This window comes from Ambystoma mexicanum, chromosome 1p, assembly GCF_040938575.1.
Source record: "Ambystoma mexicanum isolate Mex_15411 chromosome 1p, UKY_AmexF1_1, whole genome shotgun sequence".
NCBI classification, from domain to species: domain Eukaryota; kingdom Metazoa; phylum Chordata; class Amphibia; order Caudata; family Ambystomatidae; genus Ambystoma; species Ambystoma mexicanum.
In genome coordinates, this window is record NC_090921.1 from 41,684,742 (window position 1) to 41,712,639 (window position 27,898).

The following is a 27,898-nucleotide window of genomic DNA, read 5'->3' on the forward strand; positions in this document are numbered from 1 at the left end:
TGTTTTCTCTCTTTATCTCCGGTATGGTAGAAGCACTGAATGAAGTTAGGGGCTTCCCACCCTCCCCCAAGAGTAAACGGGGAACCAATAGGACATATTGTATACACTGATGACTTGATGTTGGCAGAGCAAACCCCAGTGGGCCTGCAAAGAAAACTGGACGCACTGAAAAAGTATGTGATAAACAACGGTCTCAGTATAAATGCATCCAAGTCTAGGATTCTGGTGTTTAAGTCATTAGACGGGAGAAGGGGGAAGGCGAGAAATTGGTTTCTGGAAGGGGAAAAGCTCCTAAAGGAGGAAACAGTTCCACACCTTGGAATGTCCCTAAATAGTAGGAAGAACGATGCACCTAGGGTAGAGTTATTGAGGGCGAAACTGAGAAACCTGGCAGGTCAAGGTTTGGTGCTACTTAAAGGTACTGCAAGTTCATCCTGCCTCTGTTGTAAACCCATCAATTAAAGGTTGTTCCAATTGTGACTTATGGAGCTGAAGCTGCTCTGTATACCCTAAAAAAGCCATGGGGAACATCAGAAGGTCTTTTTTGGAGAAAAGTACTGGGGCTACCAGGTGGAGTTCCAATTCAGGTTATCAGACATTCTCAGGCATCATCCCCAACAATCTCAAAGAGTCTTGGGTCCTCCCTTCACTCAAATAACCCTCCCTAGACCCATCTATACCCACTAACTACAGACCTATCACCACCGTCCCCTTCCTGCTCAAAATATTAGATAAGACACCTTATCTACAAATACAACAATACCTTGAACTAAACCATCTCCTGGGAATCCGGTAATCAGGCTTTAGACCCCAACACGGGACAGAGACTGCTCTCATTGATCTCAAGGCTCAAATCGACACCCTTAGAGATAATGGGAAAACTGCTCTACTACTTCTGCTTTACCTCTCGGCAGCATTTGATTTAGTGGATCACAAAATTCTCTGTAACCACCTAGACTCAGCAGCCCATTTCTCTCAAGAAGCCATCGGTTGGATTGAGTCCTTCCTGAACAACAGGTCCATGCGCGTTTTCTCTACCTCAGCATCCGCTGACCATATCACTATCACTTGCGGGGTCCCTCAGGGGCCATGCGTCTCCCCAACATTGTACAACGTGTTCACGAAGCCCCTGTTTGATGATCTAGACGGTCTGGGTATCACCTACACTAATTACGCCGATGATACCCAGATCCTCATCCCGTTGACGGTAGATTACAACAAGGATTTGGCCTTGGTGAACAAGGTGTACCTCATCATCCAGGCATGGATGACCTCCCACAGTCTATGGGCCTCATTACACGGACGGCGGTAACCATGGCGCTATTAGCGCCATGGTTGCCGCCGGTATTTTACCGAGTCCGCCTTGGTGAATGGGGGAATTACCGACCCATTCCAAGGTTGGCGGGGCGGTAATTCCCCATTCACCAAGGCCCTTCCCCATTCCCATTTGAGCGCCCCTAGGGCTCAATGAGAATGGGGAAGGAGCAAATATCGGTACCACTATTAGCGGTACCGTTATTTGCCCTGAAGTCCCTCAGTGGGTCCCTTCCTTAACGTGTGGTCTGGCCACACGTTAAGGACGGGACCCGCTGAGGGACCTCGTAGTATTGCGCTAAGGAATTACCGCACCGGTGCCCGTAATCCCTTAGCGCCATCCGCGTAATGAGGCCCTATGCCTGAATGATGACAAGACCAAACTCATTATCCTTGGCTCCACTCCCAACCTAAACAAACTGGATCACAACTACACTAGCTTCATCATAGATGGCAACCCTGTCAAGGTAGCCAAGAAAGTTAAAACTCTAGGAATTTATCTAGACTCTTCCCTTTCCTTCCACAAACAGGTTAGCTCCATGGCCTTTTCCACAGCCCACACATGTAAACTAATTAGAGCAGCCAAACCCTTCCTCTCCACCCAGAGCTGTACCACCTTAGCCAGAGCACTTATACTATCAAAACTGGACTATTGTAATGCCCTTAACATAGGAGCCAACAAATATGTTACAAATATAATCCAGACTTTGCAAAATAATGCTCTCAGAGGTGCGCTTAGCATTCCCAACAGAGAACACATTTCCAACATTAGGAGAGCCCATAATTGGTTTACCACCACCGACCAAATCTTGCTCAAAGTAGCCTCCTTAACCTATAAATGCCTCAACAATGCAGCCCCCCGCTACTTAGTCGACAGGATAAAAAGATACACCCCCAACCGACTGATCATAACCGCCAATGCCAACTTGCTCTCAGTTCCTAGGTTCAAACGAACCAAAACGGGTGGCAACAGTTTCCAGGTGAAAGCAGCTCAACACTGGAACTCCCTGCCAACTTCCTTAAGGTCACCACAAACTTATCCCCACTTTAGACGCAATTACATTCAGTGGATAAAAGACGATGGGCCTCATTCCGAGGTTGGTGGTAGTCATGGTGCTATTTGCGCCATGATTGCCACCAATAACGGGTCCGGCAACGGTCTAGTTCAATGGGGACTTACCGGTGTAGTCCGACCTTTGGGGGACCGGTAAGTCCCCATTGAAAATGCTATTCCCCATTCCCATTTGAGCCCCCATGAGGCACAATGGGAATGGGGAATAGTTTCACCAGGCGTTATGGAAGGGACCCGTTAAGGGACTACAGAGCTAATAATGGTACCGCAATTTGCGGTACCGTTATTAGCACCTTCCCCCTTCCCATTGAGCCCTATGGGGGCTGAAATGGGAATGGGGAATGGCTTTTTCAATGGGGACTTACCGGTCCCGCAAAGGTCGGACTAGACCGGTAAGTCCCCATTGAACGGGACCGGACACGGTACCAGTATTGGAGGTAGTCATGGCACTAATAGCGCCATGAATACCTCCAACCTCGTAATGAGGCCCAGTGACTTGTAGCCAGCTCCGCCAGACATTTTTAAGATTCAGAATGAAGTTATATCCCACAAAAGAAGTGCTGCTGGCAAGAAGACAATGGGGCAGCAGTGATCCGGACTGTAGATTATGTAAAAGAGAGGTGGGAGCGGAAACGTTACAGCATGTAGTGCTTGATTGCAAAAGAGTCAAGGAAATTAGGGAAAGACACCTGGGTAAATTCCTACATTGAGGGGAGATGAGCTATAGGACTGGCGGGGCGGGGGAAAGAAGCTCAGTGATTATTGGGGTAGTAAGCTTTTTGGGAGAAGTGTTTGATATATTACAGTAATAGATTCAAGTCAGAGTCGCACTTGTTTTAGTAGATGGGTTTCAATTAATGCCAATGGATGGACTGTTTTATATATATATATATATATATATATAATCTTTATATAAAATATAATATATATATAATAAGATATATATATATATTTTTTTTTCAATGTAAATTTCATTGGTTTTTAACATGCTACAAAACAGATCACGGCCAGCACATAACCACATCTTCCAAATGGTGCACTAGATACAGGCCAAAACACTGCATACCCAACAGTTCCTCCCCTTTGCCCCCCCCTCCCCACTCCTCTTCCCCCACCTCACCTGGCATAGGCAAACACCTTAATCTAACCCAAGCATGTCTCTGGGCGATATCATTTATCTGATTTTAGTCCATATGGCAAACTTTTCCCCACAGGTCCCGGCTCTTTACTCATCCTTTCCCCCCGGACGCTGAGGGGTCTCTTTTGACCTCTTCATCATCCTACTATTCAGTTCCCTCACTCATCATGTGCCCGTCGATCAGCCTCTAAAGCGGCATGCACCTGGCCCTGAATGTCTTCCATTCCACTTCCAGTGCCGTACCCCCTCCATGGATGGCCATGTATGGCCGCTGCTAGCCTTTCCATTATATAGATGTTTCTTGCAGTAAGCACCCACTGCTTTTTCCCAGGGAGGCTCACCCTCCTCCAGTGCATAGCCAGGCAGGCCCAACCCGCCAACAGCAGGAAATGCAGCAGATGTGGGAGACCAACATAATGCCCCTCAATTCACTCCGATCCAAACAGCACTAGGAGTGGTGTTGGTGTTCGGGATATTTCATCAAGATCTTTAATCCACCTAAGCACTTCGTCCCAGAACATCCACACCTTCGCCCAGCCTCACCACATGCACCAATAGTCCGCCCTGGCCCTGTACTCGTGCCAACAGAGAGGGCTCACTTCCGGGATCATTTTAGAAAGGCGGACCGGGTCATACTGGGACCGGTGGAGCAGTTTAATGGCATGCAGTTTGTATTGGGCTGAAATGGAGACCGTATACGCCTTACGACACATTTGACCATACAATGACACATCCACCTCCATACCAGGTCCCACTGCCATTTCCTCCGTAGCCCCTCTGTGCTCCCCTTTCCCGCCGCAACCAGCCCGCAATATAAGGAGATCAGCCCCTTCATTTCTACCTGCGAGTCCAAATTCTCTCCACTGGTGTAAGCCCCCTCTATATTCTATCCTTCCAAATCTTTGGTGTGAGTAGTCCCTTTAATTGCAGGTAGGAGAACACTGAACGACCGCGCGCCCCCAGTGCTTCGTCCAGTTCCATTATGGTAATAAAGCGGCCCGGCCTTCACAGCTGCCCAACGTGTGTTAGGCCTGCCTGAAACCAGCTCTGGAACCTGTCCAGGTATGGGATATGGCCCCTCACTCCTGGGGCCCATAGATGACTCAGTGGAGTTGGCCACGAGATCCCTCACCAGATCTCCCAGGATTGGATGTTCCCTAATCCTCCCCGGGATCCAGTTCCCCTGGGCCCCAAGCCATTCCCCCACTGTGGCTGTCTGAAGCTGGAAATTATCAAGCACTACCCACAGGCGGTCCCCTTGTTCTCTGAGGTGCAGGATTAAGATTGTAAACTGAGCAGCTCTCACGCCCCCATCCACATCCACAAACCCTCCTATTGCATCCCGTAATTCCATCAATATACGGCAGAATCATAGTACACAACAAGACACCACACGCACCATTGCACATTCTCGCCTTCAGGTTTGCCGACAAGGGGCTGGCCGAACTCTGCGACGCTGGTTTATGCCTCGCTCTCCATTCCTGCATTGGCGGTTGCCGTGGAGACGCGCCATGAACATTCCGCGTCTCCGCTGCCGACGCTTGGACGTTCTTCCTCCACGCGTCCAATCGCGTGTGCGCCAATCACGTGTGTGAGTCACGTGACCACTGGAGCAAGCGTACAAAAGTGACGCGCGAACTCCCATCCACGCTTCACAGCTGATCTTGGTTGGACTACGGACGCTGCTATCCTTGATCTTGGATTTTGCCTTTGGATTCCGAACCGCTTCCTCTTTTGTACCTCGCCTGGACCTGCTTCTTCCTGGTTTTGACCTCGGCTACTCCCACGGACTGATTCTTGGATTTCCCTAGTTTGGTACCTTGTCTTGAACCGCTCCCCCTGGACACGACCTTGGCTTTTCTCCTGGACTGCAAGAGGATTATCCTTTGGTTTGAATTCAGCTCTCTGCATCACGTGCCATCTAGATTGGCTCACAGTACCAGGTTCCGTATCAGGTGGTGATTCCATCCTTCAAGTGCTTTGCCAGGCTGCAACCTTGTCGTCAACCCTGTCGGCCCCTCAGACAGACACCCTACATCACATTGCAGACAACCACTCAGGGTAAGCTCCTTATAGGTATACATTTAGGATTGTGCACAGGGTGTATTGGTTATCTAACCCGCGTGTTTGCCTTACAGTGGTCAGGGGAAAACATCTTCCGGCATTCCTGGTTCCGGCTGACGACATTCACCACCTGTGGCCTCAAGGGCTGCTCGGGCAGTATATTGACTGTTTGCTCGAGTGGAACTTGGGGACAGAGGTATCATCGCCTACACGACCATCAAGTCCTGACAGACTGTGAAGCCACTTCTGGTCGTTCAGGCGATGGAATCCGCTGCCGGGGATCCCGTGGCCGCTCTAATGCAAGCGGTTGCATCTCTTAGAACGGAAGTGGCGGCTGCCACAACCGCGATTCATCATCGCTTAGACACCATCCAGAGCAACCGCAACCCTTTACCGCCAGATGCCGAATTTGGGGATCCGGTACCACCTACCCTGGGGCCCTCTGCACCACTCACGCCACCTACTCCTGTGGTATTGCCCTCTCAGTTTCCTTTGGCATCCCCTGAGAAGTTCCAGGGGGACCCCAGAAAATACCGTACCTTTATCAATCAATGTAAGCTTCATTTCCTTTGTCGGCCCTTAGTCTTTCATGATTCCACCACAAAAGCCGCTTTTCTGCTTTCCCATCTGTCCGGGGTTGCCGCTACTTGGGCTAATCCTTTCCTTGAAAACAATCACCCGGCCCTTTATGATTTCGACCTCCTGGTGAGTGAGTTGGCAAAAATATTTGACACCAGGTATAAAGCCCAGTCCCGGGACCTGGAGCTGCTAGAGCTATCCCAAGGCAGACAGTCTTTGATAGAATACATCACACATTTCAACCAGTTGTCAGCTGAAACCTCATGGCCAGAAAACAAGAAAGCCGTGGTGTTCTACAAAGGTTTATGTAACGCTATGAAGGACGCTCTTTCTATTGTACCTTCCCTTCCTGACACCTATTCTGATCTGGTAGACCTAGCCCTACAGGTAGACGCTCGGAAGTCTGAACGCCGGATGGAGTCAGGCCTTTCTGTAAAATCCTTGCCCTCTACCCCAGATGGTGCTGGGGAACCCATGCAAATAGGGGGTCTACGAAGCCCTGTTACCCAAACTGAGAGAGAGTGTCGAAGAACCGCCAATGCATGCTTCTATTGTGGCCTCAGTGGACATTTTGTCAAGGAGTACCCTCGACGTCCAAAGAACAAGGCTTCGGGTTTTCAGAAAGCTCGCCCTTGAATACCGGGGACAAGGCGAGCTCGGTTTATAACCCCGGGGTTCCTTCATTCGGTCCAATAAGGCCAGTAGCTGTTCAAGCGGTTCTTCAACCGGCCAGGGAGTGTTCACATGAAGTCCACATCGTCATTGAATCAGGAGCTACTGGTTGCTTTATCGACATATCATTGGCCAAGTCTCTGAACCTTCCTCTAGTGACCAAGATACATCCCGAACTGGTCCAGACAGTGGACGGTCCTCCCTCGTATCCGGTCCGATCAAGCAGCAAACCGCCCAAATGGACGTGACCATCCAGGGCAACCATAAGGAACAACTGTCCTTTGATCCGATATCTACCCCTCAGTTCGGGATAATCTTGGGTCTTCCCTGGTTGAAAAAACATAACCCTCTCATCGATTGGGGTACTGGTCAGGTTTCATTTGAATCTGAGGTATGCCAACATTTTTGCCTACTGGACGACGATGTTCTCAGCAGTCCCGCAAGGGCACTCGGGGGGCTACGCATAGTGGTTGAGAGTCCTCCTGAAGGGGCACACACAGTGGGAGCCACTATGTCAGGGGTACCCCCGGAATACCACGATTTCCATTCGGTTTTTGATAAAGTCTCTGCCGAAGTACTACCACCCCACAGACCGTATGATTGTCCCATAGATCTGATCGATGGGGCAACGCTTCCCAAGGGGCGCATATATTCGCTATCACCATCAGAAGAAATGGCCCTGAAGGAATACATAGGTCATGCTCTTCAATTAGGCCACATCAGGCCTTCTTCATCCCCTGTGGCTAGTCCCATATTCTTTGTTCCGAAGAAGGAGGGAGACCTCCGTCCATGTGTAGATTACAGACGCCTGAATGCGGTCACCATAAAAAACCGCTACCCTCTCCCACTCATATCAACCTTGCTAGACAAATTGACCAATGCTTCTGTATATACCAAGTTGGATCTACGGGGAGCATACAATCTGGTCCGTATGCGCTCTGGTGACGAGTGGAAAACGGCATTCTGCTCCCGTCAGGGGTTGTATGAGTATATGGTGATGCCTTTTGGCCTTTGCAATGCCCCTGCCACTTTTCAAAGGTTCGTAAACGACATTTTCAATGATATTCTGGACCTATATGTCGTAGTATATCTAGATGACATACTAGTCTTCTCCCAAACTATGGCCGAGCATGTCCTTCATGTTAGGGAAGTACTCACACGACTCAGAAAACATTCCTTATATGCTAAACCTGAGAAATGCCTATTTCACACAGCCGAAGTCGAATTCTTGGGGTTTCATATATCCCCTGGGGGGCTGACTATGAACCAGTCCAAGGTCCAAGCTATCATAGACTGGCCGATTCCTGTCACTGTGAAACAACTGCAATCTTTCTCGGGGTTCGCTAACTTTTATCGGAGATTCATCGCGAATTTCTCTTCCATTGTGGCACCCCTAACCGCATTGACCAGTCCCGCGGTGATGTTTGACTGGACCTCTACACATCAGGTAGCCTTTGATACCCTCAAAACCTCGTTCACCATGGCTCCTGTCTTGCAACACCCGGACCCAGAACTCCCGTATGTTGTGGAAGCAGATGCCTCTTCATTCGCTTTGGGGGCCATCCTGTCCCAACCATGTCCCTCCACCGGAGCACTACACCCGGTGGCCTACCATTCCAGGAAATTCACACCGACCGAGACACACTATACGGTCACCGAAAAAGAGCTCCTAGCAATCACGGATGTTCTGCTGGTCTGGAGACATCATCCCCTGGGAGCAAAGCACCAGACCACAGTCTACACTGACCACAAAAACCTACAGGACCTAGCGTCATTGAAATGTGTTAACAGTAGACAAGTTCGTTGGCATCTTTTCTTTTCTGCCTATGATTTCATCGTCAAGCATAGACCTGGGACGATCCATGGAAAAGCTGACGCCCTGTCTCGTTCACCAGGGGGGGTGCCCCTTCCTTCGTATCCTGAGATGCTTCTAGGTGAAGGCCATGTAGTTTGTGCTTGCACACCACCCCCACCTATGTTGACTGCTATTCGAGAATGGGTTGCACAACGTCCCCAGATACTAGCTGATTGGGATCCTGACATACAAGACGGCTTGCCTTTTGTTCAAGGGAAACTATTCCTACCCACCAATGATACACGTAACCAGGCTTTGGAGTGGTCCCATAATGCTCTCATCAATGGTCACCCAGGTCAACGACGAACCCTGGAATTATTGAAACGCTGGTGCTGGTGGCCATTGATGCGACGAGATGTGGAGACTTATGTCAACACCTGCTCTATATGCGCACAGTGCAAAACACAGAGAGGCCGTCCGTTGGGATTACTACAGCCCCTGCCCATACCCCCAAAACCTTGGCATACGGTGTCCATGGATTTGATAACAGAATTACCACGTATTCGGGGTTATGATACAGTTTGGGTAGTAGTGGACTCATACACCAAAATGGCCCGCTTTATACCATGTAAAGGCATCCCCACCGCTCCTTCCTTGGCTCAAATGTTCTTCAGGTCTGTTTTCTGTCTGTTCGGTCTGCCATGTGTCATTGTGTCGGATCGTGGAACACAGTTCACGTCACGTTTCTGGGTGGCCCTTACCAAACTACTGGGTATTGACGCACGCTTCTCGTCGGCCTACCATCCCGAAAGCGATGGTCAGACCGAAAGAGTAAATCAGGCTCTGGAACAGTACCTACGTTGTTTAGCCTTGCAATTTCAATACACCTGGCTTGATTCACTACATTACGCAGAATTTGCTTACAACAACACTATGCATTCATCCACTGGGTTCTCCCCTTTTTACTCGCTCTATGGCTAGCATCCACGTACTCTCCCTTTTTCTGATTCTGACTTTTCCAATACCCCCGCACTACGGACCGGGAATCCGGCGGCTAATGACTGTGCCCGTGATCTCGCTTCCATACATGCACAAACCCTTGTCCATCTCCGGGAAGCACAGGAGTCGATGCGGACAGCCGCTAACAAAAGGAGAAAGGAGGCCTCTTCATACTCACCGGGCGATCGGGTGTGGTTGTCTACGCGTCACCTGCGCATACCAGGTTCACGTAAACTACTGCCCCGTTTCGTCGGCCCATATATGGTCTCCAAGGTCCTGAATCCGGTTGCTTACCGTCTTGCTGTCCCCACATCGTGGAGACTGCACCCTGTTTTTCACACGTCCCTTCTCAAACCCTGCCCTGATAACACTCGCATGACGTCCGCTCCCGGTCCTGTTCCACTGGCCTCCCAGGAGGATTATGAGGTTAGCGCTGTTTTGGGGTCCCGGATTGTTAGAGGGCAGTTGCAGTACCTGGTTGATTGGTTGGGCTATGGTCCTGAGGAACGGTCCTGGGTTCCGTCTCCTGACGTCCATGCTCCATTGTTGGTGGCTCGGTTCCACAGGGAGTACCCTTCAAGCCCACGGGGTAGTGGGCCTTTGAGGGGGGGCTCTGTCACGCCCCCATCCACATCCACAAACCCTCCTATTGCATCCCGTAATTCCATCAATATACGGCAGAATCATAGTACACAACAAGACACCACACGCACCATTGCACATTCTCGCCTTCAGGTTTGCCGACAAGGGGCTGGCCGAACTCTGCGACGCTGGTTTATGCCTCGCTCTCCATTCCTGCATTGGCGGTTGCCGTGGAGACGCGCCATGAACATTCCGCGTCTCCACTGCCGACGCGTGGACGTTCTTCCTCCACGCGTCCAATCGCGTGTGCGCCAATCACGTGTGTGAGTCACGTGACCACTGGAGCAAGCGTACAAAAGTGACGCGCGAACTCCCATCCACGCTTCACAGCTGATCTTGGTTGGACTACGGACGCTGCTATCCTTGATCTTGGATTTTGCCTTTGGATTCCGAACCGCTTCCTCTTTTGTACCTCGCCTGGACCTGCTTCTTCCTGGTTTTGACCTCGGCTACTCCCACGGACTGATTCTTGGATTTCCCTAGTTTGGTACCTTGTCTTGAACCGCTCCCCCTGGACACGACCTTGGCTTTTCTCCTGGACTGCAAGAGGATTATCCTTTGGTTTGAATTCAGCTCTCTGCATCACGTGCCATCTAGATTGGCTCACAGTACCAGGTTCCGTATCAGGTGGTGATTCCATCCTTCAAGTGCTTTGCCAGGCTGCAACCTTGTCGTCAACCCTGTCGGCCCCTCAGACAGACACCCTACATCACATTGCAGACAACCACTCAGGGTAAGCTCCTTATAGGTATACATTTAGGATTGTGCACAGGGTGTATTGGTTATCTAACCCGCGTGTTTGCCTTACAGTGGTCAGGGGAAAACATCTTCCGGCATTCCTGGTTCCGGCTGACGACATTCACCACCTGTGGCCTCAAGGGCTGCTCGGGCAGTATATTGACTGTTTGCTCGAGTGGAACTTGGGGACAGAGGTATCATCGCCTACACGACCATCAAGTCCTGACAGACTGTGAAGCCACTTCTGGTCGTTCAGGCGATGGAATCCGCTGCCGGGGATCCCGTGGCCGCTCTAATGCAAGCGGTTGCATCTCTTAGAACGGAAGTGGCGGCTGCCACAACCGCGATTCATCATCGCTTAGACACCATCCAGAGCAACCGCAACCCTTTACCGCCAGATGCCGAATTTGGGGATCCGGTACCACCTACCCTGGGGCCCTCTGCACCACTCACGCCACCTACTCCTGTGGTATTGCCCTCTCAGTTTCCTTTGGCATCCCCTGAGAAGTTCCAGGGGGACCCCAGAAAATACCGTACCTTTATCAATCAATGTAAGCTTCATTTCCTTTGTCGGCCCTTAGTCTTTCATGATTCCACCACAAAAGCCGCTTTTCTGCTTTCCCATCTGTCCGGGGTTGCCGCTACTTTGGCTAATCCTTTCCTTGAAAACAATCACCCGGCCCTTTATGATTTCGACCTCCTGGTGAGTGAGTTGGCAAAAATATTTGACACCAGGTATAAAGCCCAGTCCCGGGACCTGGAGCTGCTAGAGCTATCCCAAGGCAGACAGTCTTTGATAGAATACATCACACATTTCAACCAGTTGTCAGCTGAAACCTCATGGCCAGAAAACAAGAAAGCCGTGGTGTTCTACAAAGGTTTATGTAACGCTATGAAGGACGCTCATTCTATTGTACCTTCCCTTCCTGACACCTATTCTGATCTGGTAGACCTAGCCCTACAGGTAGACGCTCGGAAGTCTGAACGCCGGATGGAGTCAGGCCTTTCTGTAAAATCCTTGCCCTCTACCCCAGATGGTGCTGGGGAACCCATGCAAATAGGGGGTCTACGAAGCCCTGTTACCCAAACTGAGAGAGAGTGTCGAAGAACCGCCAATGCATGCTTCTATTGTGGCCTCAGTGGACATTTTGTCAAGGAGTACCCTCGACGTCCAAAGAACAAGGCTTCGGGTTTTCAGAAAGCTCGCCCTTGAATACCGGGGACAAGGTGAGCTCGGTTTATAACCCCGGGGTTCCTTCATTCGGTCCAATAAGGCCAGTAGCTGTTCAAGCGGTTCTTCAACCGGCCAGGGAGTGTTCACATGAAGTCCACATCGTCATTGAATCAGGAGCTACTGGTTGCTTTATCGACATATCATTGGCCAAGTCTCTGAACCTTCCTCTAGTGACCAAGATACATCCCGAACTGGTCCAGACAGTGGACGGTCCTCCCTCGTATCCGGTCCGATCAAGCAGCAAACCGCCCAAATGGACGTGACCATCCAGGGCAACCATAAGGAACAACTGTCCTTTGATCCGATATCTACCCCTCAGTTCGGGATAATCTTGGGTCTTCCCTGGTTGAAAAAACATAACCCTCTCATCGATTGGGGTACTGGTCAGGTTTCATTTGAATCTGAGGTATGCCAACATTTTTGCCTACTGGACGACGATGTTCTCAGCAGTCCCGCAAGGGCACTCGGGGGGCTACGCATAGTGGTTGAGAGTCCTCCTGAAGGGGCACACACAGTGGGAGCCACTATGTCAGGGGTACCCCCGGAATACCACGATTTCCATTCGGTTTTTGATAAAGTCTCTGCCGAAGTACTACCACCCCACAGACCGTATGATTGTCCCATAGATCTGATCGATGGGGCAACGCTTCCCAAGGGGCGCATATATTCGCTATCACCATCAGAAGAAATGGCCCTGAAGGAATACATAGGTCATGCTCTTCAATTAGGCCACATCAGGCCTTCTTCATCCCCTGTGGCTAGTCCCATATTCTTTGTTCCGAAGAAGGAGGGAGACCTCCGTCCATGTGTAGATTACAGACGCCTGAATGCGGTCACCATAAAAAACCGCTACCCTCTCCCACTCATATCAACCTTGCTAGACAAATTGACCAATGCTTCTGTATATACCAAGTTGGATCTACGGGGAGCATACAATCTGGTCCGTATGCGCTCTGGTGACGAGTGGAAAACGGCATTCTGCTCCCGTCAGGGGTTGTATGAGTATATGGTGATGCCTTTTGGCCTTTGCAATGCCCCTGCCACTTTTCAAAGGTTCGTAAACGACATTTTCAATGATATTCTGGACCTATATGTCGTAGTATATCTAGATGACATACTAGTCTTCTCCCAAACTATGGCCGAGCATGTCCTTCATGTTAGGGAAGTACTCACACGACTCAGAAAACATTCCTTATATGCTAAACCTGAGAAATGCCTATTTCACACAGCCGAAGTCGAATTCTTGGGGTTTCATATATCCCCTGGGGGGCTGACTATGAACCAGTCCAAGGTCCAAGCTATCATAGACTGGCCGATTCCTGTCACTGTGAAACAACTGCAATCTTTCTCGGGGTTCGCTGAGTTTTATCGGAGATTCATCGCGAATTTCTCTTCCATTGTGGCACCCCTAACCGCATTGACCAGTCCCGCGGTGATGTTTGACTGGACCTCTACACATCAGGTAGCCTTTGATACCCTCAAAACCTCGTTCACCATGGCTCCTGTCTTGCAACACCCGGACCCAGAACTCCCGTATGTTGTGGAAGCAGATGCCTCTTCATTCGCTTTGGGGGCCATCCTGTCCCAACCATGTCCCTCCACCGGAGCACTACACCCGGTGGCCTACCATTCCAGGAAATTCACACCGACCGAGACACACTATACGGTCACCGAAAAAGAGCTCCTAGCAATCACGGATGTTCTGCTGGTCTGGAGACATCATCCCCTGGGAGCAAAGCACCAGACCACAGTCTACACTGACCACAAAAACCTACAGGACCTAGCGTCATTGAAATGTGTTAACAGTAGACAAGTTCGTTGGCATCTTTTCTTTTCTGCCTATGATTTCATCGTCAAGCATAGACCTGGGACGATCCATGGAAAAGCTGACGCCCTGTCTCGTTCACCAGGGGGGGTGCCCCTTCCTTCGTATCCTGAGATGCTTCTAGGTGAAGGCCATGTAGTTTGTGCTTGCACACCACCCCCACCTATGTTGACTGCTATTCGAGAATGGGTTGCACAACGTCCCCAGATACTAGCTGATTGGGATCCTGACATACAAGACGGCTTGCCTTTTGTTCAAGGGAAACTATTCCTACCCACCAATGATACACGTAACCAGGCTTTGGAGTGGTCCCATAATGCTCTCATCAATGGTCACCCAGGTCAACGACGAACCCTGGAATTATTGAAACGCTGGTGCTGGTGGCCATTGATGCGACGAGATGTGGAGACTTATGTCAACACCTGCTCTATATGCGCACAGTGCAAAACACAGAGAGGCCGTCCGTTGGGATTACTACAGCCCCTGCCCATACCCCCAAAACCTTGGCATACGGTGTCCATGGATTTGATAACAGAATTACCACGTATTCGGGGTTATGATACAGTTTGGGTAGTAGTGGACTCATACACCAAAATGGCCCGCTTTATACCATGTAAAGGCATCCCCACCGCTCCTTCCTTGGCTCAAATGTTCTTCAGGTCTGTTTTCTGTCTGTTCGGTCTGCCATGTGTCATTGTGTCGGATCGTGGAACACAGTTCACGTCACGTTTCTGGGTGGCCCTTACCAAACTACTGGGTATTGACGCACGCTTCTCGTCGGCCTACCATCCCGAAAGCGATGGTCAGACCGAAAGAGTAAATCAGGCTCTGGAACAGTACCTACGTTGTTTAGCCTTGCAATTTCAATACACCTGGCTTGATTCACTACATTACGCAGAATTTGCTTACAACAACACTATGCATTCATCCACTGGGTTCTCCCCTTTTTACTCGCTCTATGGCTAGCATCCACGTACTCTCCCTTTTTCTGATTCTGACTTTTCCAATACCCCCGCACTACGGACCGGGAATCCGGCGGCTAATGACTGTGCCCGTGATCTCGCTTCCATACATGCACAAACCCTTGTCCATCTCCGGGAAGCACAGGAGTCGATGCGGACAGCCGCTAACAAAAGGAGAAAGGAGGCCTCTTCATACTCACCGGGCGATCGGGTGTGGTTGTCTACGCGTCACCTGCGCATACCAGGTTCACGTAAACTACTGCCCCGTTTCGTCGGCCCATATATGGTCTCCAAGGTCCTGAATCCGGTTGCTTACCGTCTTGCTGTCCCCACATCGTGGAGACTGCACCCTGTTTTTCACACGTCCCTTCTCAAACCCTGCCCTGATAACACTCGCATGACGTCCGCTCCCGGTCCTTTTCCACTGGCCTCCCAGGAGGATTATGAGGTTAGCGCTGTTTTGGGGTCCCGGATTGTTAGAGGGCAGTTGCAGTACCTGGTTGATTGGTTGGGCTATGGTCCTGAGGAACGGTCCTGGGTTCCGTCTCCTGACGTCCATGCTCCATTGTTGGTGGCTCGGTTCCACAGGGAGTACCCTTCAAGCCCACGGGGTAGTGGGCCTTTGAGGGGGGGCTCTGTCACGCCCCCATCCACATCCACAAACCCTCCTATTGCATCCCGTAATTCCATCAATATACGGCAGAATCATAGTACACAACAAGACACCACACGCACCATTGCACATTCTCGCCTTCAGGTTTGCCGACAAGGGGCTGGCCGAACTCTGCGACGCTGGTTTATGCCTCGCTCTCCATTCCTGCATTGGCGGTTGCCGTGGAGACGCGCCATGAACATTCCGCGTCTCCACTGCCGACGCGTGGACGTTCTTCCTCCACGCGTCCAATCGCGTGTGCGCCAATCACGTGTGTGAGTCACGTGACCACTGGAGCAAGCGTACAAAAGTGACGCGCGAACTCCCATCCACGCTTCACAGCTGATCTTGGTTGGACTACGGACGCTGCTATCCTTGATCTTGGATTTTGCCTTTGGATTCCGAACCGCTTCCTCTTTTGTACCTCGCCTGGACCTGCTTCTTCCTGGTTTTGACCTCGGCTACTCCCACGGACTGATTCTTGGATTTCCCTAGTTTGGTACCTTGTCTTGAACCGCTCCCCCTGGACACGACCTTGGCTTTTCTCCTGGACTGCAAGAGGATTATCCTTTGGTTTGAATTCAGCTCTCTGCATCACGTGCCATCTAGATTGGCTCACAGTACCAGGTTCCGTATCAGGTGGTGATTCCATCCTTCAAGTGCTTTGCCAGGCTGCAACCTTGTCGTCAACCCTGTCGGCCCCTCAGACAGACACCCTACATCACATTGCAGACAACCACTCAGGGTAAGCTCCTTATAGGTATACATTTAGGATTGTGCACAGGGTGTATTGGTTATCTAACCCGCGTGTTTGCCTTACAGTGGTCAGGGGAAAACATCTTCCGGCATTCCTGGTTCCGGCTGACGACATTCACCACCTGTGGCCTCAAGGGCTGCTCAGGCAGTATATTGACTGTTTGCTCGAGTGGAACTTGGGGACAGAGGTATCATCGCCTACACGACCATCAAGTCCTGACAGCAGCTCTATAATAGAGTCGCAGGTCAGGGAAACCTACCCCCATCCACTTTCCTTAGGCAGTACCAGGATATCATATGACACCCTGGCCGCCTTACCCTGAAGAAGGCGCCTCTTCATCTACCGGAATGTTGACCCAGCGACCGTAATAGGGAGCATCTGAAACAGATATAAGATTCTCGGGAGGAAATTCATTTTCATAGCGTTAAGACGCCCACGCCATGAGACAGTCAGATTCCCCTATTTTTCCATGTTTAAGTACAGTTCTTTGCATCAGGGGTGGGACGTTTGCCTTGTACAACCCCTCTATACCCCTAGTGACCTATATGCCCAGGTATTGCAGTTGGTCCTCCTTCATCACCATCCCGACATGTTAGCTGTTGCTTGCCCTGTTCCTCAATTGGCTCCAAAGGGAAATTAATCTTGAACCCCGAGAATGACTCATAATGTTCAATCAAATCCACTGCCACCGAGACAAACACTACAGGTTTTGAGGTGCAGCAGTATATCATTGGCGTATAGTCCAACCTTGTACTGAACTGTACGCACTGTGATTCCCATCACCCGTGGGTTGCCCGCAACCTCTGGGCCAGCAGTTCCATGAATAGGGTGAACAAAAGTGGCCCCCCACCCCAACCTGAACCACTGAGACAGTCACCCGCTCGCTGCCACCCGCGCCTTTGGACCAGAGTATAGTGCTTTGACCCTGCTCAAGAATCTGTTTTACAGGCCAAATTTGCACAAGCCGCCCTCAGAAATGTCCAGTCCACCCTGTCAAACGCCTTCTCCGCCTGCACCGCCGGAGCCTGGGATTACCTTCTTTCCCTCAGGCCTGATCAATTAGATGCGGGGTTTACTGCATTGTATGTGAGCCCTGTCGTCCCTGTATGAACCCCACCTGGTCCGGGTGAACCAGTTGTGGTATAAATTCGTCCAGTCTTGAGGCCAACATTGAAGATTTTCTTGTCCACATTGAGGAGCAGGATCGGGCGATAGGCGAGAGGATCCACAGGCCTGGGGGCGGTCCTTACCCTCTTGGACTGTTTTATTTTGAAGGCTTTAAAGTTCTTAACTAATATTGTATGATGAATTGTGTATGGTTAGGGATTTTACTTTTTGAAGCTATGTTTTTTATTTTTCTTTTCTATTTTCTCCAACAGAACAGATGAAAGCGATTGTCAATGGTGTGCATAAGAATGCGTATGTAGGTGAAAGGTTTGCTTGTGCAGGACAAACACTGATGAAATAAATACATTAAAGAAGGGTTGTATGTTGTTCGGTTCGAGAGGGGGTACCCAGCATACAATGCCCCACTTTCCCAGAGCCTCTTTAGAGATCTGTCTTCCAACACATTTAAAGCATTGGAATTACATTCTCGGTGACATCCAGCCAGACATTAGCTGTGCCATGTACCAATTCTGTGTAATCACGGTCTTCAAGGAATTGGATCACTGCAACGTTGAATGGAAAATACCTCCAAACAGTACACTTTTTAACAGTGGTCCTCCATATTTGAGCCGTCGTGCCCGAGAGATGTGGAGTCTTATGTACTGAGTGGGGCTCCCCCATAGTGAGGGGGCCATCCAATAAGGAGGTTGGTACACAGTGCTGAAGCTGCCATTGTTGCAAACATGGAGGTGGTGGTGCTGCTGCTACTGGGTCAAGAGCTGTGCTGAAGTAGGCCACTGGTCTCTGAGTTCCTGTACAAACCACATTTGTATTATTATGTTCAACATACTATCCTTTCTGCCCAGGAGGTCTTGGGCATGGGCAGTGGCTGGTGCTTTCTTTAAATCCAGGACAGGGCGGATGCAATGGAGGTCATCCATGCAATGGGTTAAGGGAACTTCAAGTTCGCACACAGAGTGGCAGTGCAATGCAGGTAACGTCTGGGGTCCGCTGTCAGCAGCAGTCTGTAATCCCCAAGAAACCTTCTCTGTGAGAGGGGCAGTATTGGTGAGAATATAGTAGGGAGAATTATCATAGGCCATTGGGGAGCGAGTCCGATGTGCAGACTGTCAGGCGCCACCGGCACGATCTGTGGAAGGATCAACGTCATGTTACATTCCTTCAGGAACCTGGAGCCTGTGGATATAATTGTGTCCAGAGATGGATCCAAAGATCTAAAGGCAGGAGGTGAAAAAGAAGTTAGCACATTTTCAGGACAGGATGGGAAGATCGGGGCCACTCATGCATCAATCTTGCCTAAAGAAATGATGCAAACAATCAGACCAAACAGCAAGAGTGTGAATGGGATTTCATACCAGTGCAATGAGGATATAGATCTCGATAAAGACGCGATGAAGCCCCCCTAAGGCGTTTAGGGCCAGCCAACGGGGTGACTCAGGGGGACGGGTGCCGCTCGGATCCAGTGAATGATGGGCATGTGGAAGGCATTCGGAGGACCCGTTGGTCACCTTTCCTTGTTCCCATTGCATGGCAGGGGACATTCACAGAAACCCCTGCAATGGGCCTTCTGGAGCTTCATCAGGGCAGCCACAAAGACTTAAATGCTGCACTTCAACCACCGGCATTTCATTCATCTAATGAAAGTTCTTGTTTTGATCTTCAACATCTGGTGTCAGAAAACATTGTCGAGACACACAGATGCTCCAGGAGTTCTGCTGACCTGTGTGTAAAACCATGTTGCACGTTCGGAGGTCTCGGAACACATGTGCGTCTGCATGTGAACTCACGAGAACCGCACTTGAATGGATCTCAATTGGCAGCTGTTTCCCCAGCTGTGGAAATGGGGGTGATACAGTAGAGCGCTGTCTCACAAAAGATACAATGTTGCAAATTCACTGGGAGACAACCTTCAGCAGACGTGCAGAGAGTTTAAACCCCTTACCAGGAGCCTTCTAAACCTATAATTAACATACCGAGCAAGCATAAGACCAGGTTCCTGAACAGGCATGCCCAGAGGGGAGGGGGCAGACAGGTCAGGTGAAGGCTGGTGCAGGTCTGCATTTTGTATCACACAAGATAAAACCCTCGACAATTAAACATACAAGGATTAATGTCACACACTCTGCTTCCATACAGTTATAAACAACACTCAAGAAGGGCGATAGTGGCGAATCAGGTCCATGCCAAGGGGCAGTACACAAGTCTAGCTGTCGGTAGGCCCACCCTCTGTTCCTAGGTCAGGTTGGCGTGCCGCTCGTCTATGTATGAGGGATACCTGCTTCTTTCCTTTTTATATCAATACTATCAAAACGTTCCCGTTCTCTGAATGGGTTCTGTAGACAGTCATGACAACACTCATCAATTGTTGAAAATCAATGATCCTGTAGGTCGCTGTTCCGATTCGCTGATATCCTGATGTGCTTTGTAACCTGAAGTAAACTGCACTGAGAATGGGCGCGTGTGCCTGGCTGACATACCCCGGAGCAGGCGTTGGGGGGAGGTGAGAGTTGGTGTGCTGCTGTATACTGGGACCTTCTGTGCTCTATCTCTACCTGTCGCCTCACCCTGCCATTGTGCAGTTCGTTGCTGTTCACATGTCTCGGAAACTGTGCATCCCAGGGCCTTGAAACGTGATTTTCAGGGTCCCGTAGTTTTGTTCCTCGTGTGGAGACCGATCCTTCTACGACCACATTGCTGTTTCGCTGATTTCAGGCAACCGTCTCATGTGTGAAGGCGCTAAAATCAGGGGAAAAGAGGTGTGGTGTTCAAATGTCATGTAGCCAGTAATGTCTGGAGGGTCCTAACAGGTAACTATGCAGAGTTTGGTGCAGACTGGTGAAACGGTGTTGAAATGTATAAGGAACAACGCTTCGCCAAGCCAGAAACCCACAAACATATTTTGACTTTTGTAAATATAGAAGATTTAACAGACACTCAACCTTCTCATAACTCAATCATACCAATATTTGTGGGTGTTTTTTCGTATTTGAGTCACAAGTAACACACACATGACGAATAACTAAAACGAGCAACCATGGTCTACAGGATTTTAATTGTATCCTTTCTGGGCCTATGGTGTCTCAATCTAAAAGAGATTGAGTAAAAAAGACTGTGAAGACGTAAATTAGATCCACTAGCAATGCTTTAACGATCGATAATACCAAGGTATGCTATAGTGCAGCACTGCCCTCGGTTATGACAAGCAACAGGATAGGCTCTATTATGGCCATATTGCTGGTTCTTAAAGGTCAGCCGGTTTCAGAGGCCTTTGAAGGTTCTAGCCATCCTCTTCAGGACCGCCTCCGATTACATTCTCCTATATCTTCACTCACGCATTACCTTTTGTGAGGAAACTATATGGTGTTGTACTTGCTAGCCGTAGTCTGGTCTCCACGTCACCTTGGATCAAGCTCGCTCTCTGCACAAGTGCCAGTGATTACGCCCCTATATTATTAGGGTGCTTCACGCAGTCATCCATCCCTGTGATTTTGACCCATCTCTCACTACGGCTTGAGGTGTAAGGTCTACATTTGTAAGGCTCCAGTGATGAGGTATATTATTAAAGGCAGGGATAATACATCGGTTAAGAAATGCATGTTGTTGTCCAAATAGTAAAAAGTTGATTTTTCTAATTTTTGACGTGTATCATTGGTTTTTTCGTTGAGAACCACAAACAGAAATGTCCAAATCTGTGTTGTCGTTGACATGTGCATCACTACACACCATGCAACACACAGGACGAAAGGTAATTATCATGAGATCCTGCACAAAGAAGGTACAGTGCTATCAGGCTTTCCTCCAATCCTGCTCCACTCCCAACCCTGCCTTTTTGAATTTGGACCTTAAAACAGTGAGGGGGGGTGGCAGAGGAAGGGGGTTTGATTGGGGTATGTTATTGTTCCAGTTTATAAAAATGTCAATAAAACACATTTTATTAAAACTGGAAGTCCCAGAATTCCAAGACAAAATAGGGTTGATGTCCTTCTCAAGCCTGACCACGGGAAGCTCTTAATGTGATGTATACATCAAAAAGCCCCCATGCCATTCGTGGGGTGCTCACCCAGTGCCGGTATTAACTTTGCATTCTGGGTAACTATATGTAGTGTAGACTTTCCACCCCACCTACCCCCCCCCCAATTATATATGAAGCACTATAAGGGCCAAAACACAAAGGAAAAACATAACCTAGTGGGCATATTGCGAATGATCTGGAACAGGGCTTGGGTGTGCCAACAGCATGCAAACAGAAATCAGACCAAAGCATGAGTGTCTGGCGCTGATACCTTTACTAGTGTGCCAACAGCATGGGAACAGAAACCAGACCAAAGAAACGTCTGGCACTGATACCTTTACTAGTGTGCCACCAGCATGCGAACAGAAACCAGACCAAAGCAATGAGTGTCTGGCACTGATACCTTTACTAGTGTGCCAACAGCATGGGAACAGAAACCAGATCAAAGAAACGTCTGGCACTGATACCTTTACTAGTGTGCCACCAGCATGCAAACAGAAACCAGACCAAAGCAATGAGTGTCTGGCACTGATACCTTTACTAGTGTGCCACCAGCATGGGAACAGAAAACAGATCAAAGCAATGAGTGTCTGGCACTAATACCTTTACTAGTGTGCCACCAGCATGGGAACAGAAAACAGATCAAAACGATGAGTGTCTGGCACTTTACTAGTGTGCCACCAGCATGCGAACAGAAACTAGACCAAAGCAATGAGTATCTGGCACTGATACCTTTACTAGTGTGCCACCAGCATGGGAACAGAAAACAGATCAAAGCGATGAGTGTCTGGCACTGATACCTTTACTAGTGTGCCACCAGCATGCAAACAGAATCCAGACCAAAGCAATGAGTGTCTGGCACTGATACCTTTACTAGTGTGCCACCAGCATGGGAATAGAAAACAGATCAAAGCGATGAGTGTCTGGCACTGATAACCTTTACTAGTGTGCCAGGGTGGCAAAAACGAAACCAGACCACAACAATGAGCAGTGGAACTGATACCTTTACCAGTGTGCCAGGGTGGCAAAATGAAACCAGACCAAAACAATGAGTGTCTGGCACTGATACCTTTACTAGTGTGCCACCAGCATGCGAACAGAAACCAGACCAAAACAATGAGTGTCTGGCACTGATACCTTTACTAGTGTGCCACCAGCATGCGAACAGAAACCAGACTAAAGCAATGAGTGTCTGGCACTGATACCTTTACTAGTGTGCCACCAGCATGGGAACAGAAACCAGACCAAAGCAATGAGTGTCTAGCACTGATACCTTTACTAGTGTGCCACCAGCATGGGAACAGAAAACAGATCAAAGCGATGAGTGTCTAGCACTGATACCTTTACTAGTGTGCCACCAGCATGGGAACAGAAAACAGATCAAAACGATGAGTGTCTAGCACTGATACCTTTACTAGTGTGCCACCAGCATGGGAACAGAAACCAGACCAAAGCAATGAGTGTCTGGCACTGATACCTTTACTAGTGTGCCACCAGCATGGGAACAGAAACCAGACCAAAGCAATGAGTGTCTGGCACTGATACCTTTACTAGTGTGCCACCAGCATGGGAACAGAAAACAGATCAAAGCGATGAGTGTCTGGCACTGATACCTTTACTAGTGTGCCACCAGCATGGGAATAGAAAACAGATCAAAACGATGAGTGTCTGGCACTTTACTAGTGTGCCACCTGCATGCGAACAGAAACTAGACCAAAGCAATGAGTATCTGGCACTGATACCTTTACTAGTGTGCCACCAGCATGGGAACAGAAAACAGATCAAAGCGATGAGTGTCTGGCACTGATACCTTTACTAGTGTGCCACCAGCATGGGAATAGAAAACAGATCAAAACGATGAGTGTCTAGCACTGATACCTTTACTAGTGTGCCACCAGCATGGGAACAGAAAACAGATCAAAACGATGAGTGTCTGGCACTTTACTAGTGTGCCACCAGCATGCGAACAGAAACTAGACCAAAGCAATGAGTATCTGGCACTGATACCTTTACTAGTGTGCCACCAGCATGGGAACAGAAAACAGATCAAAGCAATGAGTGTCTGGCACTGATACCTTTACTAGTGTGCCACCAGCATGGGAATAGAAAACAGATCAAAGCGATGAGTGTCTGGCACTGATAACCTTTACTAGTGTGCCAGGGTGGCAAAAACGAAACCAGACCACAACAATGAGCAGTGGAACTGATACCTTTACCAGTGTGCCAGGGTGGCAAAATGAAACCAGACCAAAACAATGAGTGTCTGGCACTGATACCTTTACTAGTGTGCCACCAGCATGCGAACAGAAACCAGACCAAAGCAATGAGTGTCTGGCACTGATACCTTTACTAGTGTGCCACCAGCATGCGAACAGAAACCAGACCAAAGCAATGAGTGTCTGGCACTGATACCTTTACTAGTGTGCCACCAGCATGGGAACAGAAAACAGACCAAAACGATGAGTGTCTGGCACTGATACCTTTACTAGTGTGCCACCAGCATGCGAACAGAAACCAGACCAAAGCAATGAGTGTCTGGCACTGATACCTTTACTAGTGTGCCACCAGCATGGGAACAGAAAACAGATCAAAACGATGAGTGTCTAGCACTGATACCTTTACTAGTGTGCCACCAGCATGGGAACAGAAAACAGATCAAAACGATGAGTGTCTGGCACTTTACTAGTGTGCCACCAGCATGCAAACAGAAACTAGACCAAAGCAATGAGTGTCTGGCACTGATACCTTTACTAGTGTGCCACCAGCATGGGAATAGAAAACAGATCAAAGCGATGAGTGTCTGGCACTGATAACCTTTACTAGTGTGCCAGGGTGGCAAAAACGAAACCAGACCACAACAATGAGCAGTGGAACTGATACCTTTACCAGTGTGCCAGGGTGGCAAAATGAAACCAGACCAAAACAATGAGTGTCTGGCACTGATACCTTTACTAGTGTGCCACCAGCATGCGAACAGAAACCAGACCAAAGCAATGAGTGTCTGGCACTGATACCTTTACTAGTGTGCCACCAGCATGCGAACAGAAACCAGACCAAAGCAATGAGTGTCTGGCACTGATACCTTTACTAGTGTGCCACCAGCATGGGAACAGAAAACAGACCAAAACGATGAGTGTCTGGCACTGATACCTTTACTAGTGTGCCACCAGCATGGGAACAGAAAACAGACCAAAACGATGAGTGTCTGGCACTGATACCTTTACTAGTGTGCCACCAGCATGCGAACAGAAACCAGACCAAAGCAATGAGTGTCTGGCACTGATACCTTTACTAGTGTGCCACCAGCATGGGAACAGAAAACAGATCAAAACGATGAGTGTCTAGCACTGATACCTTTACTAGTGTGCCACCAGCATGGGAACAGAAAACAGATCAAAACGATGAGTGTCTGGCACTTTACTAGTGTGCCACCAGCATGCAAACAGAAACTAGACCAAAGCAATGAGTATCTGGCACTGATACCTTTACTAGTGTGCCACCAGCATGCGAACAGAAACCAGACCAAAGCAATGAGTGTCTGGCACTGATACCTTTACTAGTGTGCCAACAGCATGGGAATAGAAAACAGACCAAAACGATGAGTGTCTGGCACTGATACCTTTACTAGTGTGCCACCAGCATGGGAACAGAAAACAGACCAAGGCAATGAGTGTCTGGCACTGATACCTTTACTAGTGTGCCACCAGCATGCGAACAGAAACCAGACCAAAGCAATGAGTGTCTGGCACTGATACCTTTACTAGTGTGCCAACAGCATGGGAATAGAAAACAGACCAAAACGATGAGTGTCTGGCACTGATACCTTTACTAGTGTGCCACCAGCATGCGAACAGAAACCAGACCAAAGCAATGAGTGTCTGGCACTGATACCTTTACTAGTGTGCCACCAGCATGGGAACAGAAAACAGATCAAAACGATGAGTGTCTGGCACTGATACCTTTACTAGTGTGCCAGGGTGGCAAAATGAAACCAGACCAAAACAATGAGTGTCTGGCACTGATAACCTTACCTGTGTGCCAGGGTGGCAAAATGAAACCAGACCACAACAATGAGCGGTGGAACTGATACCATTACCAGTGTGCCAGGGTGGCAAAATTAAACCAGCCCAAAACAATGAGTGTCTGGCACTGATAACCTTACCAGTGTGCAACCAGCCCAAAACAATGAGTGTCTGACACTGATAAACTTACCAGTGTGGCAAAATGAAACCAGTCCACAACAATGAGTGATAGAACTGATACCTTTACCAGTATGCCAGGGTGGCAAAATGAAACCAGACCAAAGAATAAGCGGTGGCACTGATACCTTTCCTAGTGTGCCAGGGTGGTGAAATGCCCCATGGTGGCATAGCATGGAGCTGCCCCAAAACCTACTAAGCTAGCATGCCTCTCACCCTAGAGATCAGCGTAAGGCTGGGGGTGCGAGTGAGAAATGGCAATAAAGAGTGCCCCCCGCCACTCAGAGACTTTACTGGAACCTTTTGCTCTGTGCCCCACAGTTTGCCCAGGTTTAAGCTATTCCTGGATTACAGGAACGATGCTCCAATTCTGAAAGGAAACAGCAGGTTTAGGAATGAAAGCAGGACAGCAAAGCCAGCAGCACAGGTTCTCTTCCTGCACCCTGATCCCCAGAGCCCCTGGGCACAGTCTGCAGCCTGGCTGCCCCCATTGGATAACATTACTCGCCCTAACCTCCTTGCTTGCCTTTGTGCATGGGGGCCCAGGCACAGGGTTGATGGCACCTCTCCTTGGGCTGCTCCCTCCTCTGGGTGCAGGAGGTCAGATGCTCGTGCTGCAATGGACACGTGCAGGGAGGAGCTGCACACCCGTAGTAAGAGCCTCTGCATGCACAGAAAAGCCAGAGGATCTGAGAGCACACCAGAGCAAGCAGCACAGGCCCTCTTCCTGCACCCTAATCCCCAGAGCCCCTGGACACAGTCTGCAGTCTGCCTGCCCCCATTGGATAAAATTACTCGCCCTCACCTCCTTGTTTGCCTTTGTGCATGGTGGCCCAGGCACAGGATTTAGGGCACCTCTCTTTGGGCTGCTCCCTCCTGTGGGTGCAGGATGTCAGATGCTCGTGCTGCAATGCACGCGTGCAGGGAACAACAGCGAGCCCAAAAACCAACATCACATTCATCCTGGTATACAGACCACCGACATATGATGCAACATTTGTCAATAACTTCATAGAAGCCATGACCAATTTAGCAATCAACCACGAACACCTAATCATCCTGGGGGACTTCAACATCTGGTTTGAAGACAGCCACGCCAACTCCCAATTGAACAATTCAGCACCATTAAACTATGACAACTAGTCAAATGAGCAACGCACTCGGCAGGACACACCCTAGACGCAATTTTCGCCAAAGAAAAACTCATTACCACGGCACCTCCAATACAAATACTGTGGAACGACCATCTCATCATCCCATTCGTGATCACTCTGCCTACCCAAGCCTACATCCGACATCCGAAACTCACAAACACCACCAAAAGAAACTGGAAACAAGTCAAAGAAAGCAACCTATCCGAACAACTGGAATTAACGAAACCCTCAACTACAGAACTGGAGCTAGCTGATCTAGACGAGAAAGCAGAGATACTGCACAAATGGATCTCTGATACAATAGACAAGATCGCCCCAGAAAAACCGTTCACCCCATCAAAAAAAAGAGCAATGGCAAAGTGGTTCACCCTACTATTAAACACCATGAAAAAGGAAAACAAAAAGATGCAATTGGAATGGAGGAAAAAATACAACCCAAGGAAAAAACACTGTATCAGAAACAAATCCGCGCATACAAAAGGGAAATTCAAAAGGTAAAGAGATGACATTATGACGACAGAATCAACAATGCCACCAACACACAAAAAGAAATGTTTAGCATCTTTAAAGAAATGAGAAACCCACCAGGCTGCGATAACACCCCAAACTCCTCAGAAAAACTATGCAACGACCTGGCAGACTACTTCAAAAACAAAATCAATGCCATCCGACAAACCATACAAAAGCGACCAGCCAACCACAACATACAACCCAACCAACCTAACACGGAACCACAGCACAAACTCCAAAGCTTTCCTGAAATATCAGCAGAGGCAATCACAATGCTGGTAAAACATAGCAAGAAAGCGGGATCACTCATGGACCCCTGTCCCCCAGACATCTACAAATCAATCCTCGCGCAAGGATCGCCAGCAGAACACTACAGAAACCCCCTAAATCTATCACTATCAACAGGGACTGTACCGAAGATCTTCAAATCAGAATACATCAAGCCACTCTTA

General features: G+C 49.1%; 1 protein-coding gene across 4 annotated transcripts in view; it reads right to left on the reverse strand.

The window, feature by feature from the left end:
- The window catches only part of LOC138565729 (zinc finger protein 79-like), a 76,987-nt gene that overhangs the window by 43,271 nt on the left and 5,818 nt on the right, over positions 1-27,898 (reverse strand). The window contains exon 1 of one of the 4 annotated variants that reach the window (XM_069643001.1): positions 26,297-26,465. The exons of the other annotated variants lie outside the window; for them this stretch is intronic. The gene's annotated coding sequence lies outside the window, so the exon portion shown is untranslated. Of the gene's footprint in view, positions 1-26,296; positions 26,466-27,898 lie in introns of those variants that run through there. 4 annotated transcript variants of the gene reach the window in all.